The 18,843-nt window shown below is 46.2% G+C and overlaps 1 pseudogene; it reads right to left on the bottom strand.

Moving 5' to 3' along the window:
- Positions 1-3,878: 3,878 nt before the first annotated feature.
- LOC148152261 (uncharacterized) lies at positions 3,879-6,523 on the bottom strand (annotated as a pseudogene).
- Between the last annotated feature and the right edge of the window lie 12,320 nt (positions 6,524-18,843).

The raw sequence follows: 18,843 nt of genomic DNA, 5'->3' as shown, positions 1-18,843 counted from the left end.
GAGCTTGACACTCTCCACTCATTCCACCTCTGTGCAGTTAATGTATAGGAGGGGCATGAGTAACATCCCGCCAAAAGTCAACAATGACTTCCTTGGTTTTGCTGGCATTGAGAGCTAGGTTGTTCTCAGTGCACCATTTTTCCAGGTCTTCCACCCCCTGTCTGTAGTCTGTTTCGTCGCCATCTGAGATTTGAGCAACTATGGTGGTGTCATCAGTGAACTTGTAAGTGGCATTAGTCTGATATTTGGCGACACAGTCATGGGTACGTAGTGAGTACAGAAGGGGGCTGAGTATGCATTCCTGGGGTCTCCAGTGTTGAGTGTTAATGAGGATGAAATATTGTCCCCAACCTTCACTGATTGTGGCCTGTGGGTCAGGAAACTGAGGATCCAGTTGCAGAGAGTGGGGCTTAGTCCGAGATCACCAAGTTTAGTAATCGGTCTCGAGGGGATACTAGTGTTGAAGGCTGAACTGTAGTCAATGAGTAGGATTCTTACATAGCTGTTCTTGGTGTCAAGATGTTCTAAGGGCAAGTGATATGGCATCTGACGTGGAAATGTTGGTCCGATAGGCAAATTGGAGTGGGTCAAAAGTAGGGGGAGGCTGGAGTTGATTAATGCCATGACCAGCCTTTCAAGGCACATCATGCCCACCGAGGTTAGGGCCACTGGGCAGTAATCATTGAGCCATGCTGCATGGGCCGCATTAGGCACAGGGATGATGTTGGCCATCTTGACACAAGCAGGGACAGTAACCTGCTGCAGGGAGAGCTTGAAGATGTCTGAGAAGATCTCTGCCAGTTGATCTGCACATGCCCTGAGTGCACGGCCTGGTATTCTATCTGGTCCCATCACTTTCCTTGGATTCACATAAAGGAAAACTGGTCTGACCTCTGATGCAGTGACTGTTGGGATAGGTTCGTCAGGACCTGTCAGAATAGGTGTTACCTCTCCGCTGAAATTCTGCTCAAAGCGAGCAGAGAAGGCGTTGAGACAATCTGGGAGGGATATGTCATCGTCTGCTATCTTGCACTGTCTCTTTTTAGAACCTGTGATGTCATTCAGTCCTTGCCATAGTCGCCGGGTGTCTGTCGGGGTCTCTAGTTTGGATCAGTATTGGTCCTTGGCTGTCCTAATGGCTCTGCGAAGGTCATACTTGGATTCCTTGTATTTGAGTGGGTCTCCTGATCTGAAGGCCTCACACTTGGTTTTTAGCAGGTTCTGTAAGTCCTGATTTGTCCAGGGTTTCCTGTTGGGGAACACCCGGATTGACTTCCTCAGTGTGCAGTCCTCCACACACTTGCTGATAAAGTCTGTGATGGTAGTGGCGTACTCATCCAAGGTACCTGTGGACTGTTTGAACGTGGCCCAATCAGCTGAACATTTTACAGTGGGGAGGAGGGAGGGAGCTCGAGGTTAGGAGTTATGTAGAAATGACTAGCATATAGTGGGAATAGCCTGAGGGGATACGGACCGACTTGCACGGGGTAGATAGAATGTAGAAATGAAGAACTCTCAGCACAGTGATATCTGGATGACTCCAGTGCCTCAAGGAAACAAGGAAATCAACAAGATAAAACAGGTGAATGTGTGGCTAGAGAGGGAGACATTGAAGGAAAAAAGTATTTCAGACCATGAAGACATTGAGATTACTTCAGGGAACAGGCAATTTGGTCCCTCAAGCCTGCTTAATCATTCTATAAGGCCATGGCTGATCACAACTTGCCATTAACTCCACTTTCCCATCTCATTCCAATTACCTTTAACTCCCACGTTAGTCAAAAATCTAACTCAGCCTTGAATATACTCAATGACGCCCCCGCCCCGTTTTCTGGAGGTCAGAATTCCAAAGACTAACATTTTGGAATTTCTCTCAGTAAGGAGATTTTCAGAGGTTTGCGAATCTCAGAACTCCTTACCACAGGGAGCTGTGGGGGGCACAGTCCTTGTGTAGATTTAAAGCTCGGATAGATTCTTGATCAGTCAGGGAAGAAGAGTCACTGGGGAAAGATAGGGAAGTGGACATGAAGAATATGGGATCAGCCATGATCCTACAGAATTGTGCAGCAGTCTGGAGGGGCTGAACAGTCTACTCCTGTCCCTAATTATGGTTGTACACGACGGGGAGTGCTTTGGATGGGAACTGACAGATGGTGTATCTTTCATGTAACCGCTGACCTTGCCCTGCTCCAAACTCACAGGCAGCTGTCAGTTCCCATCATTCACTTCAAAACGTTTTTAAAACATTAGGTGCAAAAATAAATGGCTGAAAGTGCCATTTGTGGCTGGATTGCATGTTCTAGTTAGTGACCTCAGAAAACCTGAACGAAATGCAGATAATCTCGAGGCTTATTTCGTGCTTTTAAACTTTTATTTACATTGTGTTTCTGAGAACGTATCACTCCGTTAATGATTTATTTGTAAAAAAAAATTAAAATATTGTTGCTCATCACATTTATAAGAAGTATAGTTAGTAAGTTTGAGGATGACACTAAAATTCGAGGTGTAGTGGACAGTGAAGAAGGTTACCTCAGATTACAACTGGATCTTGATTAGATGGGCCATTGGGCTGAGAAGTGGCAGATGGAGTTTAATTTAAATAAATGTGAGGTGCTGCATTTTGGGAAAGCAAATCTTAGCAGGACTTATACACTTAATGGTAAGGTCCTAGGAGTGTTGCTAAACAAAGAGACCTTGGAGTGCAGGTTCATAGCTCCTTGAAAGTGGCGTCTCAGGTAGATAGGAAAGTGAAGAAGGCGTTTGGTATGATTTATTTTATTGGTCAGAGTATTGAGTACAGGAGTTGGGAGGTCATGTTGCGGCTGTACAGGACATTGGTTAGGCCACTGTTGGAATATTGTGTGCAATTCCGGTCTCCTTCCTATCGGAAAGATGTTGTGAAGCTTGAAAGGGTTCAGAAAAGATTTACAAGGATGTTGCCAGGGTTAAAGATTTGAGCTACAGGGAGAGGCTGAACAGGCTGGGGCTGTTTTCCCTGGAGCGCTGGAGGCTGAGGGGTGACCTTATAGAGGTTTATAATATCATGAGGGACATGGTTAGGATAAATAGACAGTCTTTTCCCTGGGGTGGGGAGAGTCCAGAATTAGGGGACATAGGTTTAAGGTGAGAGGGGAAGGATACAAAAGAGACCGAAGGGGCAACTTTTTCACGCAGAGGGTCGTACGTGTATGGAATGAGCTGCCAGAGGAAGTGGTGGAGGCTGGTACAATTGTAACATTTAAGAGGCATTTGGATGGGTATATGAATAGGAAGGGTTTGGAGGGATATGGGCCGGGTGCTGGCAGGTGGGACTAGATTGGGTTGGGATATCTGGTCGGCATGGACGGGTTGCTCCGAAAGGTCTATTTCCCTGCTGTACATCTCTTTGACTCTATTTCATTGATACATCTGTCAGTACATTCACTTTACAGTGAAAGGCTCTTCCATAAAAATCCATTAGCGTGTCTCTGGCTGGTTTCTAATTATTATTAATAATTTAGTAACAGCATTGCAATTTGTATGATTTATTTATTTTTGTGGAAGTTTAAACAATGGCTTTCATATGGTTGACCACTGTTCAAGATAGCAGAGATTTGTGACGTGGGTGTGGAAACAGCAGTGTGCGTGTGTGCACGCACGCACACAAGTTTTGTTCATCTTTCATGGGCATTAACATCCTGCATTTATTGACCATCCCTAACTGGCCTTCGAAGTGAGTGACGTACTAGGCCATTTCAAAGGCAGATAAGTGTCAATCGCATTGTTGTGGGTATGGAGTCACGTGTAAGCCAGACTAAGTAAGGAGCAGATTTCCTTCCTTAAAGGGCATTAGTCTTTGGTCTTTACAAAAATCACTAATGAGGTCACTATTACTGATGTAGCTTTCAATTCCATGTTTTATTTACTGAATTCACACATTCACAGGTTAGCCGGAGCCTCTGGGTTACTAGGACCAGTGACATTACCACAATACTATTACCTCCCTGTGTGTGTGTATACGTGTGTGTGTCTACGTGTGTGTGTGTCTACATATGTGTGTGTGTATACGTGTGTGTGTATGTATACATGTGTGTGTGTATACGTGCATGTGTGAGAAAGAGAGAGACAGAGAGCACAAGAGAGAGCAAGAGTCTCTGAGTCTCTGGGTGTGTGAGAGAGAGAGACAGGGAGAGCACAAGAGAGGGTGACAGAGTCTCTGAGTGTGTGTGTGTGTGTGAGAGAGAGAGAGAGAGGGCACAAGAGAGGGCCTCTGAGTGTGTGAGAGAGTGTGGGTGTGAGAGTGTGGGTGTGTATGCCTCTAAGACTGCCTGTGTCTCTGTAGAAAGCTCTTCATACTATTCAGATCTTCCCTCTATCATAGGCTCATTCAAATCCACACTCTGAGGACTGTCACATGACAGCAGTGCTTAGCATATACCGGTTTAACCAGTCCCCTTACACATCACTCCCAGACGATTAGCAAATCAAACTTACTGCGTTTTGCATCTGTCACAAACTGGTCATGTGACAGTGTCTTATATCGAGGGAGGTCAGCTGGTTGTCTGTTGTCATCAGGAGTTGGACAGTGACAGGTGACACATGGCTTTGGGACAGACACAGCTCCGCTAACTGCACCAGAGAGGCAGGCTGCTCCAGAACCTTCTGGAAAAGCCTGTCCAGATTCATGAGGATGTTGATGAGGGATAGCTTCTCCAGCCTCGGTGACCCCTGCAGAGCGGAGATCATGGCTGTTCCCAGGGAGAGCTGGAAACTGCGAGGCATCGGGGTGGAATCGAAAAGCCGCAAACTGAAATCCTTTAAGTGGGGAAAATGCCAGTTTATGGGAAGCAAAAAGCTCTCAACTGGCTGCTGGTCATCATCTTCACCATCACTGTCCTCGTTTATCAGGGCGGAGCTACAGTTCTGTGGAGGAGATGCAGTAGAGCCTGGAAGACACGGAGACTGGGACAGAGTTCCAGGATTCGGCTGACAGAAGTTTCTAGATGGTAATGGAAGTTCTGAAGGGAAAGAAAGTGGAGACGACAGCCCAGGCAGGAGAAAATCGGGATCATCTCACTCAAAGTCCTCTTGGCGTCGCCAGTGCAGTCCACAGTGAGGTGGGTTAGCTGTTTCCAGGAATTAAAGCACTGCAGGTCCCTTATCTCATCATCCAGGGAAACTCTGGCTTCGACAACCTCTCTGCAGATGGATGTCACGATGGAGAGGTCTTGCCCTGGACCTACTTCTAACTGTCTGAGACTGAGCGCTGTCTGTGAGGGGCCATCTCCTGGTGTCACTCTGAGGCCTAAGGCCTTCTCCAGACAGGGGAAGCCTTGGCTGTGCAGAAACTGCTGGCCTTTCCCAAAGAGGCGCCTGTGGATCAGAGTTAGTGCTTCCGCGAGGAAAGTGGGAGAGATGTACTCTAACCTGGGGAGAGCTAGCAGGAGAAAGGCCACAATAGTCACCTGCTGCTCAGTGGAGTCCGGACAGAGCTGAATGCCCTCAGTCAGGAGCTTGCCCAGCTGCAGGGGGTTAAACGCTGCCCGGCTCTGATCATACACCAAGTGCAGCAACGCCAAGGAGGTCACTGCTTTACACATTGAGACATCCAGCTCTCTCAGCTCCTTGCAAGTACATCCAATAGCTGACAGCACCTGGAGGTTACACTGGGTACCTGACAGAGTCAGCTTACGGAGGCGTGGCAGACACTCGATCAGATCCACCAGGAGAGATGATTGGATCCTGCTGCATCCATGTAAATCGAGAGAAGTTAGACCCTGAGGGATGGAGAAAACACCAGACTGTCTACAGATCAATCTCATATAGACATCTATATTCATACAGCATACACGAGACTTTCACCAATGATTGAATACCATAACACCCACTTCCTCATTCGAACCCTGACTCCATCTCCCACATTCCCACTCTCCTATTCCCACATTCCCAACCCCAACTCCATCCCCATGCTTCCACTGTTCCATCTCCCTCATTCCCAACCCCCATCCCAACACCGTCATTTTCACCATGGCCTAGTGATATTATCACAAGGTGATTAATCCAGACACCCAGAGCAGCTATGGGGACCCAAGTTCGAAGCCCACCACAGCAGATGATAGAATTTGAATTCAATAAATATCTGGAATTAAGAGACGAGTGACGACCATGAAACCATAGTCGATTGTGGGGGGTCAAACCCATCTGGTTCACTAATGTCTTTTAGGGAAGGAAATGTACCTGGTCTGGCCTTCGTGTGACTCCAGACCAATGTGATTGCTGAGTAAGGAATACTGGCCTAGCCAGCAACACCCACATCCCATAAACAGGAAGAAAAGCCCACTCCCAACCTCCATATTCCCACCTGATCCCAGTATCATGATTCCCACTCTCCCATTTCTCACACTCACTCCATTGCCATCATTCCCACACTCCCAAGCGGACTCCCTTACACAGATGGTCTGTTGGTTTTTATTGCAAGGGGATTGGAGTGTAGGAGTAAAGCATTCCTGCTTCAAAGGTACAACGTTGTGGTGAGACCACACACTTGGAGTACAGTGCTTCTCCAAATTTAACAAAGAATATTGGTAAAGGATAAAGGCTCACTACACTGGTCCCTGGAGGCGGTGGGGAGGCTAAGTAAACTACTAAATTCTCCAAAGTTTAGAAGAATGAGAGGCAATCTCATTGAAACAGCAGCATTTATTGCCTGTCCCTAGTTGCCCCTTGAGAAGGTGGGGGTGAGCTGCCTTCAAGAATCGCTGCAGTCCATGTTCTGTAGCTTGATCCACAATGACCTTAGGGAAGGAATTCCAGGATTGTGACCTAGTGACAGTGAAGGAACAGCAATATATTACCAAGTCAAGATGGTGAGTGGTTTGGAGGGGAACTTGTGGGGGATGACGTTCTCCTCTATCTGCTGCCCTCATCCTTCTCAATGGAAGTGGGTGTGGGTTTGGAAAGTGTCTCTGGTGTGCCGTGCATCTTGCAGATAGTACACACTGCAGCTATTGAGCATTGGTGGTGGAGGGAGTGGGTGTTTCTGAATGTGGTATCAATCAAGCGGGCTGCTTTGGCCTGGATGGTGCAAGCTCCCTGAGTGTTGTTGGAGCTGCACCCACCCAGGCAACTGGGGAATATTCCATCATACTCCTGACTTGTGTCTTGGAGATGATGGACAGGCTTTGGGGAGTCAGGGGGTGAGTAACTCGTTGCAGTATTCCTAACCTCTGACCTGCTCTTGTAGCTACTGTGTTTATGTTGCAGGTCAGTAGTAACCCACAGGATGTTAATTTGGAGGGGAAGTCAGTGATGCTAACACCTCTGAATGTCATGTGGCAATGATTAGATTTTCTCTGGTTGGGGATGGTAATTGTCTGACCGTCACGTGGCACAAATATTACTCACCATTTTGTCGGTGCAAGCCTGGATATTGTCCAAGTCTTGCTGCTTTTGGCCATGGAATGCTCTAGTAGGAGTGTCATCTTCAGTGAACATCTCCACTTCTGACCTTACGGTGGTGGGATGGTCATTGATGAAGCAGCAGCCTGAATACAACTGACCACCAGCATTTTCAGGTTCACGTCCTTTTTATTCAGAAATTGCTGGAGAAACTCAGCAGGCGTGGTGGTATCTGTTAACGCTTCAGGTCCAGTATCCTTTCTCCTCTGAAGAAGGATCTTGCACTCAAAATATTGACTCTGCTTTCACTCCACAGATGCTGTCAAACCTGCTGAGTTTCTGTTTTCAGATCTCCTGCAGCCTCAGTTCTTTGTGGCTTTTTTTTTAAAAGGGTCTGTTTTAATACATCAGCTTCAATGTTGCTGGCAGGTCTGTTACGTGGGACTTCAGCTAAAACCACCTGGACGTACGTGTACATTACATCGACAGAATTCCCTCCCCAACCCTCTGTCACTTCATATCTGCACTTGGTTTTCCTTAACTCACCCATATTTATCTGAAAGTCGGTTCATGATGTTCTGACGTTTTGTTACTCAGAGCTTCCCCACCACTGAGGTTAAATCAAACTAGGAGAAGGAAATGGCACCTCACTCAAGTGTGAACCACAGGTGAGCAAGCACTGTGATTAGTTTCTGGACAAAGCCTGCAGTCACAGAGTCCTAGAGATGTACAGCAGGGAAACAGACCATTCGGTCCAACCTGTCCATGCCAACCAGAAACCCAATCTAGTCCCACCTGCCAGCACCCGGCCCATATCCCTCCAAACCCTTCCTATTCATATACACATCCAAATGCCTCTTAAATGTTGCAATTGTACCAGCCTCCACCACATCCTCTGGCAGCTCATTCCATGCGTGTACCACCCTCTGATCCGCATCCACGAACATCAACTAGCCACGAAACGACACGACCAGCTATCCCTAGTAGCCACACACGCAGACGACAAGCAACATGAATTTGACTGGGACAACACTACCATTATAGGGCAAGTGAAACAAAGAACAGCCAGGGAATTCCTAGAAGCATGGCACTCATCCACAAACTCCATCAACAAACACATCGACCTGGACCCAATATACTGGCCACTACAGCAGACAGCTGAAACTGACAACCGGAAGCGACAGGGACAGGCCACTATAAATGCCGGAGGAAACACCACAGAAGCGCTTCACAGGAGGCTCCCAAGCACTGAGGATGTCACCTTGACAGGGGACGAAACATTTGCAACAAAAACTTCCAGCTCGGCGAACAGAACCACAGCATAATTACCTCTCTAGGGCATCATAGGTTTGCTCTATTTCTAAAGCTCTTATCCATTTATCAAAATTACTTTGATACTTTCAACTCAATATAGGTTTGACCAGGGTCCCTCCTTAGATTCCTGGAACATTGTCTATGGGCTTCTGGTACAATCTCATATGCACTTAAGATGGCTTTTTTCACCTCCTCAAATTCCCCAGACACCTCCTCTGGTAGTGATGCAAAGACCTCACTCGCCCTACCTACAAGTTTTGTTTGGATGAACAAACCCCATATGATCACTGGTCACTGCATTTGTTTAGCCACTTTTTCAAATGAGATGAAAAAGGCTTCCACATCCTTCTCACCAAATTTAGGCAATGCTTGGATATTCTTAAACAGCTTCTCATCAGGCTTTCATCCACCATGGGTTTGCTCATCCTCACTAGACCTGCCTACAGCCTTCATCTCCATCCTTTTAAGCTGACTGTTCTTCCTACGTCCTTACCTACCATCCCACCAACCTCCAGATACATCGTATCATCCTTCCTCATTTCCGCCACCTCCAAACAGACCCCACCACCAAGGATATATTTCCCTCCCCTTCCCGGAAAGACCACTCCCTCTGCGACTTCCTCGTCAGGCCCACACCTCCCACCAATCCAACCTCCACTCCCGGCACCTTCCCCTGCAACCGCAAGAAATGCAAAACTTGCGCCCACACCTCCCCTCTCACTTCCCTCCAAGGCCCCAAGGGATCTTCCATATCTGTCACAAATTCACCTGCACCTCCACACACATCATTTACTGCATCTGCTGCACCCGATGTGGCCTCCTCTACATTGGGGAGACAGGCTGCCTACTTGCGGGACGTTTCAGAGAACACCTCTGGGATACCCGCACCAACCAACCCAACCACCCTGTGGCTGGATACTATAACTCCCCCTCCCACTCCACCAAGGACATGCAGGCCCTTGGCCTCCTCCATCGCCAGACCATGGCAACACGACGCCTGGAGGAAGAGCACCTCATCTTCCGCCTAGGAACCCTCCAACCACACGGGATGAATGCAGATTTCTCCAGCTTCCTCATTTCCCCTCCCCCCACCTTATCTCAGTCCCAACCCTCAGATTCAGCACCACCTTCTTGACCTGCAATCTTCTTCCTGACCTCTCCGCCCCCACCCCCTCTCCGGCCTATCACCCTCACCTTAACTTCCTTCCACCTATCGCATTCCCAATGGCCCTCCCCCAAGTCCTTCCTCCCTACCTTTTATCTTAGGCTGCTTGGCACACCCTCCTCATTCCTGAAGAAGGGCTCATGCCCGAAACGTCGATTCTCCTGCTCCTTGGATGCTGCCTGACCTGCTGCGCTTTTCCAGCAACACATTTTTCAGCTTTGATTTCCAGCATCTGCAGTCCTCACTTTCTCCTAAAATAGGGCAGAGTCAATATGGTTTCATCAAGGGTGGTCATGCCTGACAAATCTGCGAGAAAATCTCTGAGGAAAAGTTGAAGTTATATATTGGAGGAAGGCTAATTTTGATGGTATTAGGCAAGAACTTTCAAAAGCTAATTGGGGGCAGTAGTTCGCAGGAAAAGGGACAGCTGGAAAATGGGAAGCCTTCAGAATAGAGATAACAAGTGCCCAGAGACAGTATATTCCTGTTAGAGTGAAAGGAAAGGCTAGTAGGTGTAGGGAATACTGGATGACTAAACAAGTTAGTGACGAAGGATGTTGTAGGTTACAGAGAGACACAGATACGTTGCAGAGCTGGGCTGGGAGGTGGCAAATGGAGTTTAATGCGGACAAGTGTGAGGTGATTCACTTTGGTCGGAGTAACCGGAATGCAAAGTACTGGGCTAATGGTAGGATTCTTGGTAGTGTAGATGAGCAGAGAGATCTCGATGTCCAGGTATACAGATCCCTGAAAGTTACCACCCAGGTTGACAGGGTTGTTCAGAAGGCATACAGTGTTTGAGCTTTTATTAACAGAGGGATCGAGTTCCAGAACCATGATGTTATGCTGCAGCTGTACAAAGTTCTGGTGCGGCCGCACTTGGAGTATTGTGTACAGTTCTGGTCACCGCATTATAAGAAGGATGTGGAAGCTTTGGAAAGGGTGCAGAGGAGATTTACTAGGATGTTGCCTGGTATGGAGGGAAGGTCTTACGAGGAAAGGCTGAGGGGCTTGAGGCTGTTTTCGTTAGAGAGTAGAAGGTTGAGAGGTGACTTAATAGAGACATATAAGATAATCAGAGGGTTAGATAGGGTGGACAGGGAGAGCCTTTTTCCAAGTATGGTGACGGCGAGCACGAGGGGACCCAATTTTAAATTGAGGGGTGATAGATATAGGACAGATGTCAGAGGTAGTTTCTTTACTCAAAGAGTAGTAAGGGTATGCAATGCTTTGCCTGCAATGGTAGTAGATTCGCCAACTTTAAGTACATTTAAGTCATCATTGGACAAGCATATAGATGTATATGGAATAGTGTAGGTTAGATGGGCTTCAGATTGGTATGACAGGTTGGTGCAACATCAAGGACCGAAGGGCCTGTACTGCGCTGTAACATTCTATGTTCTAATGTCCTATGTTCTAAGTTGAGGTTTTGGTTAAGAAAAAGAAGGAAGCATATGTCAGTTATAGAGAGATCGAGTGAACCCTTAGAAGAGTATAAAGAAGTAGGAGTATACTTAAGAAGGAAATCAGGAAGGCTAAAAGGGGACATAAGGTTAAGGGGAATCCAAAGGATTTTTATAAAAACATTAAGGACAAAAGGGTAACCATGGAGAGAATAGGAGCCCTTGAAGACCAGCAAGGCAGCCTATGTATGGAGCCACAGGAGTTGGGGGAGATACTAAATGAGTATTTTGCATCAGTGTTTATTGTGGAGAAGAACATGGAAGATATAGAATGTGGGAAAATGGATGGTGACATCATGAAAAACATCCATATTACAGAGGAGGAGGTGCAGGATGTCATGAAATGCATAAAAGTGGATAAATCCTCAGGACCTGACTCTGTGGGAAGCTTGGGAAGTGATTGCTGGACCCCTTGCTAACATATTTGTATCATCGATAGTCACAGGTGAGATGCCGAAAGTTTAGAGGTTGGCTCGCATGGTACCACTATTTAAAAAAGGTGATAAGGAAAAACCAGGGAACTATAGATCAGGGAGCCTGACGCTGGTGGCGGGCAAGTCGTTGGAGGAAATCCTGAGGGACAGGATTTACGTGTATTTGGAAAGGCAAGGACTGATTAGGGATAGTCAACATGCCCTTGTGCGTGGGAAATCATGTCTCGGTGAGTTTTGATAAGATTTGTGGTTCTGGATATACATTTCCTTGCTGAGCTGGAGGATTCATTTTTCAGATGTTTTGTCACCATAGTAGGTAACATCAGCAGCCTCTGGTGAAGCGCTGGTATTATGACCCACTTTCTATTTATGTGTTTAGGTTTCCTTGTGTTGGTGATGTCATTTCCTGTAGTGGTGTCATTTCCGGTGGTGATGTCATTTCTCATTCTTTTTCTCAGAGGATGGTAAATGGGGTCCAAGTGATTATGATAGAGTTCCAGTTGGAATGCCATGCTTTTAGGAATTCTTGTGCGTGTCTCTGTTTAGCTTGTCCTAGGATAGATGCATTGTCCTAGTCAAAGTGGTGTCCTTCCTCATCTGTGTGTAAGGATATTAGTGATATTCGGTCATGCCTTTTTGTGGCTAGTTGGTGTTCATGCATCCTGGTGGTTAGTTTTCTGCCTGTCTGTCCAAAATAGCGTTTGTTGTAGTTCTTGTAAGATATTTTGTAAATGGCGTTCATTTTTCTTGTCTGTATCGGGTCTTTCAAGTTGACTTGCTGCTGTTTTAGTGTGTTGGTGGGTTTGTGGGCTACCATGATGCCAAAGGGTCTGAGTAGTGTGGCAGTCATTTTTGAGATGTCTTTGATGTAGGGGAGAGTCGCTAGGGTTTCTGGACATGTATTGTCTGCTTGTTTGGGTTTGTTGCTGAGAAATCGGTGGACTGTGTTCATTGGGTATCCGTTCTTTTTAATTATGCTCTTCATAGTTCCTCTGTGCTGCAGTGTGTGGTGGTTCATTGGAATAATGTTCTAATGCATCTTCATTTCTGGATGTTGGGATGATTGCTTCTGTAGTTCAATATTTGGTCCGTATGTGTTGTTTTCCTGGAGACGCTGGTTTGAAGTTCCCCATTGGTTGTTCACTCTACTGTGACATCTAGGAACGGCAGCATGTTGTTGTTTTCCTCTTCTTTCGTGAATTTTATGCCATTAAGGGTATTATTGGTAGTCTTGAAGGTTTCTTCTAATTAGATTTGTTTAGTGATGACAAAGGTGTCATCCACGTAACGGACCCAAAGTTTGGGTTGGGTGTTTGGCAGAGCTGTTTGTTCGTGTCTCTGCATTACTGCCTCTGCTAAGAACCCTGATATCGGAGATCCGATGGATGTTCCGTTGGTTTGTCTGTAGGTTTTGTTATTTAAAGTGAGGTGCGTGGGAAGGCATACGTCCACTAGCGTGACGACATTGTCCTTGCTGATGAAGTTGGTGGTGTTTGCTGTATGTGTCTTTGGTTCTTCTAATAGTGTATCAGTGTTTCCTTGGCCAGGTTAATGTTGATGGATGTGAAAAGGGCTGTTGCATCAAAGGAGACCATTATTTCATCCTCTTCTATCTTGGTGTCTTTGGTGTTCAGGAATTCTTGGGTGGAGTCAATGGAGTAGCGTGAGTCTTCTACTAAGTGTTTTAGTCTTTGGTGTAGTTCCTTGGCTAATCTGAACTTTGGTGTTCCAGGTAGTGAGACTGTGGGTCTGAGGGGGGGCTCCTGGTTTTTGAATTTTGGGTAATCCATAGAAGAGTGTTGCGTTGGATCCATCTGGTTTCATTTTTTGGAAGTCTGTCTTATTTAATTCTCCAGATTTGTGATGTTTTTTGAGTGAGGCTGTGGTTTGGTTCTCTAATTGTGGGGTCAGGTATATCGCCACCTGTTGGTAAGTGTCAGTATCTTCAAACAGTGCGTTTGCTTTCTCAATGTAATCTGTTCAGTTTAAAATGACTGTCAAGCGTCCTTTGTCTGCCGACAAGATAACAATGTTTTTATCTTTTTTGAGTCCTTCTAAAGCTTTCCTTTCTTGCGTATTGAGTGTGTTTCCTTCCTTTTTTCCTGTTAAATGGTGGTGTGACTGTCTGTCTGATGGTTTGCTAGGTTTCTTCTGTGAGTTGGTTGTCTTTCAGTGTTGTTTCTAATGCTGCTCAGAAATCTTTCTTGTGTGCCTCTCGGAAGTTGTAATTTAATCCTCTTATTAAGACCACTTTTCAGTGTCTGTTAAGGGTTGGTCAGATAAGTTTTTATCCACATTCCTAGATTGTCTGCACTGTTATTTTGTGAGTTTGTTAAGTTATTTTTCTGCAGCTCTATATTTTTCATTTTCTGTGTTCATTGCTGTCTAATGTCTATGGCTTGTTCTAATGTGTCTGTCCATTCATGGTCTGTAGCATTAGCCCAATGGGGCTATAAGTTTGGGGTGGAAGGCTGTCTGCTTGGCAGCTGTACCCACCTGCCCATTACTTTGGAAACTGTATCAGTTGCCTCAGCGTGAGCCAAACATCTTGATACCTGCCAGATTGATTGGACAAAACAGCGTTACCATAACACCACCCCGTGGGGGTTAAAAATCCTCTATGTTCCCACAAGACTCCATAATCATGGGTGACACCAGAAGCACAACGAAGAGCCAGTGTTTATTAGCAGATGTTCCTTTTGCAAGGACACAAGCATGTCGATTCCCCACATTAGCTCCAAGGTAACATTAAAGACACATCACTCCCCACTGGCTCCATTTCTACAGTTAAAGCAATGGGAAATTTTGTCCCTGGGAAATTTTGCCTGTCCCCATTTCCAGGGTCCCCTCGGGAAAGGGTTACACAGCATTTGGGATGGTGAGGGCGCTGGATATAATTGGTTTTACGTGTAACTTGCATTGTGGTTCACTCTGGTTCTGGCCATCCCAATAGAAAACCACCGCTCACCTCATTTGCGACTGGAAATTCCTGGACTAGTTCATGGTGTTTGTCTGGATCATGTCAGTGACACCAGGAGGAAAACATTGCAAAAGCACAGGGTTAAACAAAGGTGAATCAGCTTCTCAATTTTTTTCTGATGTATACTACTTCCATCAGCCAGATAACCACATCTTTCAGTCTTGTAACACAAGCCAGTCACATTCAGGCTACTCCCAGAATTTTGCTGCGTTTACATCTGTGTCACCCTTGGGCATATTGAGCAAATTGGGGCAGTTTGTTCTGCGGTGAGGGGCATGCTTCATTAACATAACTCTAATTCCCGGGATGGGCCCTGGTTTAGGACGGCACAGGTCACTCATCCCCATGATATCGGCTATGAAGACTGGATGCTTCATTTTCAAAAGCAGGTTTGTAATTGGGGGATGGGGGGATGTGTTAGGGATAATGTGGAGATGTTAAGGACTGAGCGGATATCCAGGAATAAAATTCCTATCCTCGTCCCTATCAGAGTCACCCCCATCCTCAAATGGTTTGGAATGCCAGATGTTAGGGTGGCACTGTGGCAGCACTGCTGCCTCACAGCGCCAGAGACCCGGGTTCAATTCCCACCTCAGGTGACTCTCTGTGTGGAGTTTGCACATTCTCCCCGTGTCTGTGTGGGTTTTCCTCCCACAGTCCAAAGATGTGCTGGTTAGGGGAATTGGCCATGCTAAATTGCCTGTAGTGTTAGGTGAAGGGGTAAATGTAGGAGAATGGGAGACGCTTCGACGGGTCAGTGTGGACTTGTTGGGCCGAAGGGTTTGTTTCCACGCTGTAAGTAATCTAATATGCTCGGGATTTCGAGTAGAATCTAAGTTCTTTATTTTACAGTATTGATGCTTTAACCCTGTTTGTATATTCCTCAGCCTTAATGACCTTACACTGTTTCTCATGTCCCTTTCGTTTTTTTTTTCATCTCATGTCCCTTTTATTTTATCGTATACCCATTCACAGTCAGCTATGAACACCTCCCAGCGTTTGGGAGTTCCATCTGCTATATATACCTCTATTCCCCAATCACATGCAGAATCCCTTCAACTTAAATTAGCAACACATTAATGCAGCCATGTGTCAAATTACCCATGAGGTCATGAGACAGGTCACTGACAATGTGTAAAGGAATAAAACCAAGCGATCCTGTCAATTAATTCTGATTTTGTGATTCAGGGCTGATACAACTGATAATTAAAAATAATAAATAAGGTTTCTGATCAGGTCCTAAATGGTAGATAAGTTAACAAAACAACTTAAACCCCCCGTCGGATCCAGGAGAATGCAGCAAGCTGGAAATAAAGTTGGCAAGTTGACTCAGTGCAAGAAACAAACTTCCATAGAATCCCTACAGTGTAGAAACAGGCCCTTTGGCCCAACAAGTCCACACTGACTCTCCAGAGAGTACTCCACTCAAATCCATTTCCCTACCCTAATCACTCAACATATACCCCTGACTAATGCACCTAACCTACACATCCCTGAACACTATGGGCAATTTAGCATGGCCAATTCACCTAACCTGCAGATCTTTGGATTGTGGGAGGAAATCAGAGCATCCAAAGGAAACCCATGCCAACATGGGCAGAACTCCACACAGTCGCCCGAGGCCGGAATCGAACCCAGGTCGCTACCACTGTGAGGCAGCAGTACTGAGGAGTCTTCGACGAGGAGGTCGAGTGAAGTGATTACGCCACAGTTGAAGAGGGTGAAGACATGACTGCCCAGCTGGTTCAGTGTGCTATGTGCTTGATGTGGGAGGTCAACGAATCTGGTGTGTCTGGCTCGTATATCTGTGTAAAGTGTGTGCACGTTCAGCTACTGACCGAGCATATCGCAGCACTGAAGAAAGAACTCGAGGACCTTAGGCTCATCCGAGAGAACGAGATCATTCTGGACAGGACCTTCAGCGAGGTTATTACACCAACCATACCAGAAGAGAGCAGAAGAGAGAAGACGATGAGGAAGGCAGAGAGGAGACAGGTGCAAGAGACCCTGGGGGAAGTACCTGTCAGGAATAAGTTGAATCTTTTGGGAACAGTAGACAGATGACACTGCCAGTCCGCGAGGTGGTCAGGTCTGTCAATCAAAATTTGGCATGGAGGCAGAGCCGAGGAGTCAGACATCGCACAGAGCCGTGGTGATAGGGGACTCCATAGTGAGAGGAACTGAACGGGGTTTCTGTGGCAACAGGCGGGACTTAAGGATGGTGTGTTGCCTTCCTGGTGCCAGGGTTAAAGACATCACAGACAGAGTGCAGGAAATCCTCAAGGACGAAGGTGAAGAGCCAGAGGTGGTGGTACATGTCGGCACAAATGATGTCGGGAAGAAGAGGAGGAACATATTACAGTGGGACTTGGGAGAACTAGGAAGAAGGCTGAAAAGCAGGACATCCAAGGTGGTTATCTCCGGTTTGCTTCCAGTTCCTCGGGCTGGTGAGGCCAGAAACAGGGAGATAATGGACTTGAATGTGTGGCTGGGGAACTGGTGCAGGAAGCAAGGATTTAAATTCTTGGATCACTGGGGTATGTTTTGTGGTAAGCAGAAATTATACAAAAGAGACGGTTTGCACCTGAAGAGGTTGGGGGTTGATGGGAAAGGTGAGGGCAGTAACAAATTAAAAATACTATATATGAATGCATGAAGTATTAGAAATAAGATGGATGAGCTTGAGGCTCTTTTGCAAATTGGCAGCTACGATATTGTGGGGATAACTGAGACGTGGTTTCAAGTGGACAGAGCCTGGGAAATGAATATTCAAGCCTACACGTGCTATCGTAAGGACAGACTGACTGGCAGAGGGGGTGGGGTGGCCCTGTTGGTAAGGGATGATATTCAGTCTCTTGCGCGGGGGGATCTAGAATCAGGGGTGTAGAGTCAGTGTGGAAAGAGCTGAGAAATTCTATGGGTAGAAAGACCCTCTTGGGAGTTATCTACAGGCCCCCAAACAGTAGTCTGGATGTAGGGTGTAAGTTAAATCAGGAGCTGAAATTGGCCTGTCGCAAAGATGTTACTACAGTTGTTATGGGGGATTTCAACATGCAGGTAGACTGGGAGAATCAGGATGGTATTGGACGTCAAGAAAGAGACTTTGTGGAGTGCCTCCGAGATGGATTCTTAGAACAGCTGGTGCTGGAGCCTACCAGGGAGAAGGCAATTCTGGATCTGGTATTGTGCAACGAACCAGAATTGGTCAGAAACCTCGAAGTGAAGGAGCCATTGGGAAGTAGTGACCATAATACAATAAGCTTCAATCTGCAATTGGAAGTGACAATATTTCAGTTGAATAAAGGGAACTATGGAGCTATGAGGGAGGAGCTGGCCAAAGTTCAAAGGTGCAACACCTTAGCAGGGATGACAATGGAGGAACAATGGCAGATATTTCTGGGTATAATGCAGAAGTTGCAGGATCAGTTCATTCCAAAAAGGAAGAAAGATCCTATGAGGAGGCAGGGGTGGCCGTGGCTGACGAGGGAAGTTAAGAAACAAATAAAGTCAAAAGAGAAAAAGTAAAGCATAGCAAAGATAAGTGGGAAAACTGAGGACTGGGAAGCTTTTAAAGAACAACAGAGGATTACTAAGAAGGAAATACGCAGAGAAAAAATGAGATAGGAAGGTAAACTGGCCAAAAATATAAAGGAGGATAGTAAAAGCTTTTTTAGGTATGTGAAAGGGAAAAAATTGCTTAAGACTAAAATTGGGCCCTTGAAGACAGAAACAGGGGAATATATTACAGGAAACAAAGAAATGGCAGAAGAGTTGAATTGGTACTTCAGATCTGTGTTCACTGGGGAAGACACAAGCAATCTCCCTGAGGTAACAGTGGCTGAAGGACCTGAACTGAAGGGAATTTATATTTGCCAGGAATTGGTGTTCGAGAGACTCTTAGGTCTGAAAGTTGATAAGTCCCCAGGGCCTGATGGTCTACATCCCAGGGTACTGAAGGAGGTGGCTCGAGAAATCGTGGATGCTTTGGTGATTATTTTCCAGAGTTCGATAGATTCAGGATCAGTTCCTGCAGATTGGAGGGTGGCTAATGTTGTACCACTTTTTAAGAAAGGAGCGAGAGAGAAAGCAGGAAATTATAGACCAGTTAGT

This window comes from Chiloscyllium plagiosum, unplaced genomic scaffold (assembly GCF_037043375.1).
Source record: "Chiloscyllium plagiosum isolate Xiang-an unplaced genomic scaffold, Cpla_swu_hap1 HiC_scaffold_1, whole genome shotgun sequence".
Taxonomy (NCBI): Eukaryota; Metazoa; Chordata; class Chondrichthyes; order Orectolobiformes; family Hemiscylliidae; genus Chiloscyllium; species Chiloscyllium plagiosum.
The sequence above is the reverse complement of the archived record's forward strand: the minus strand, read 5'-3'. Positions and strand labels throughout refer to the sequence as shown.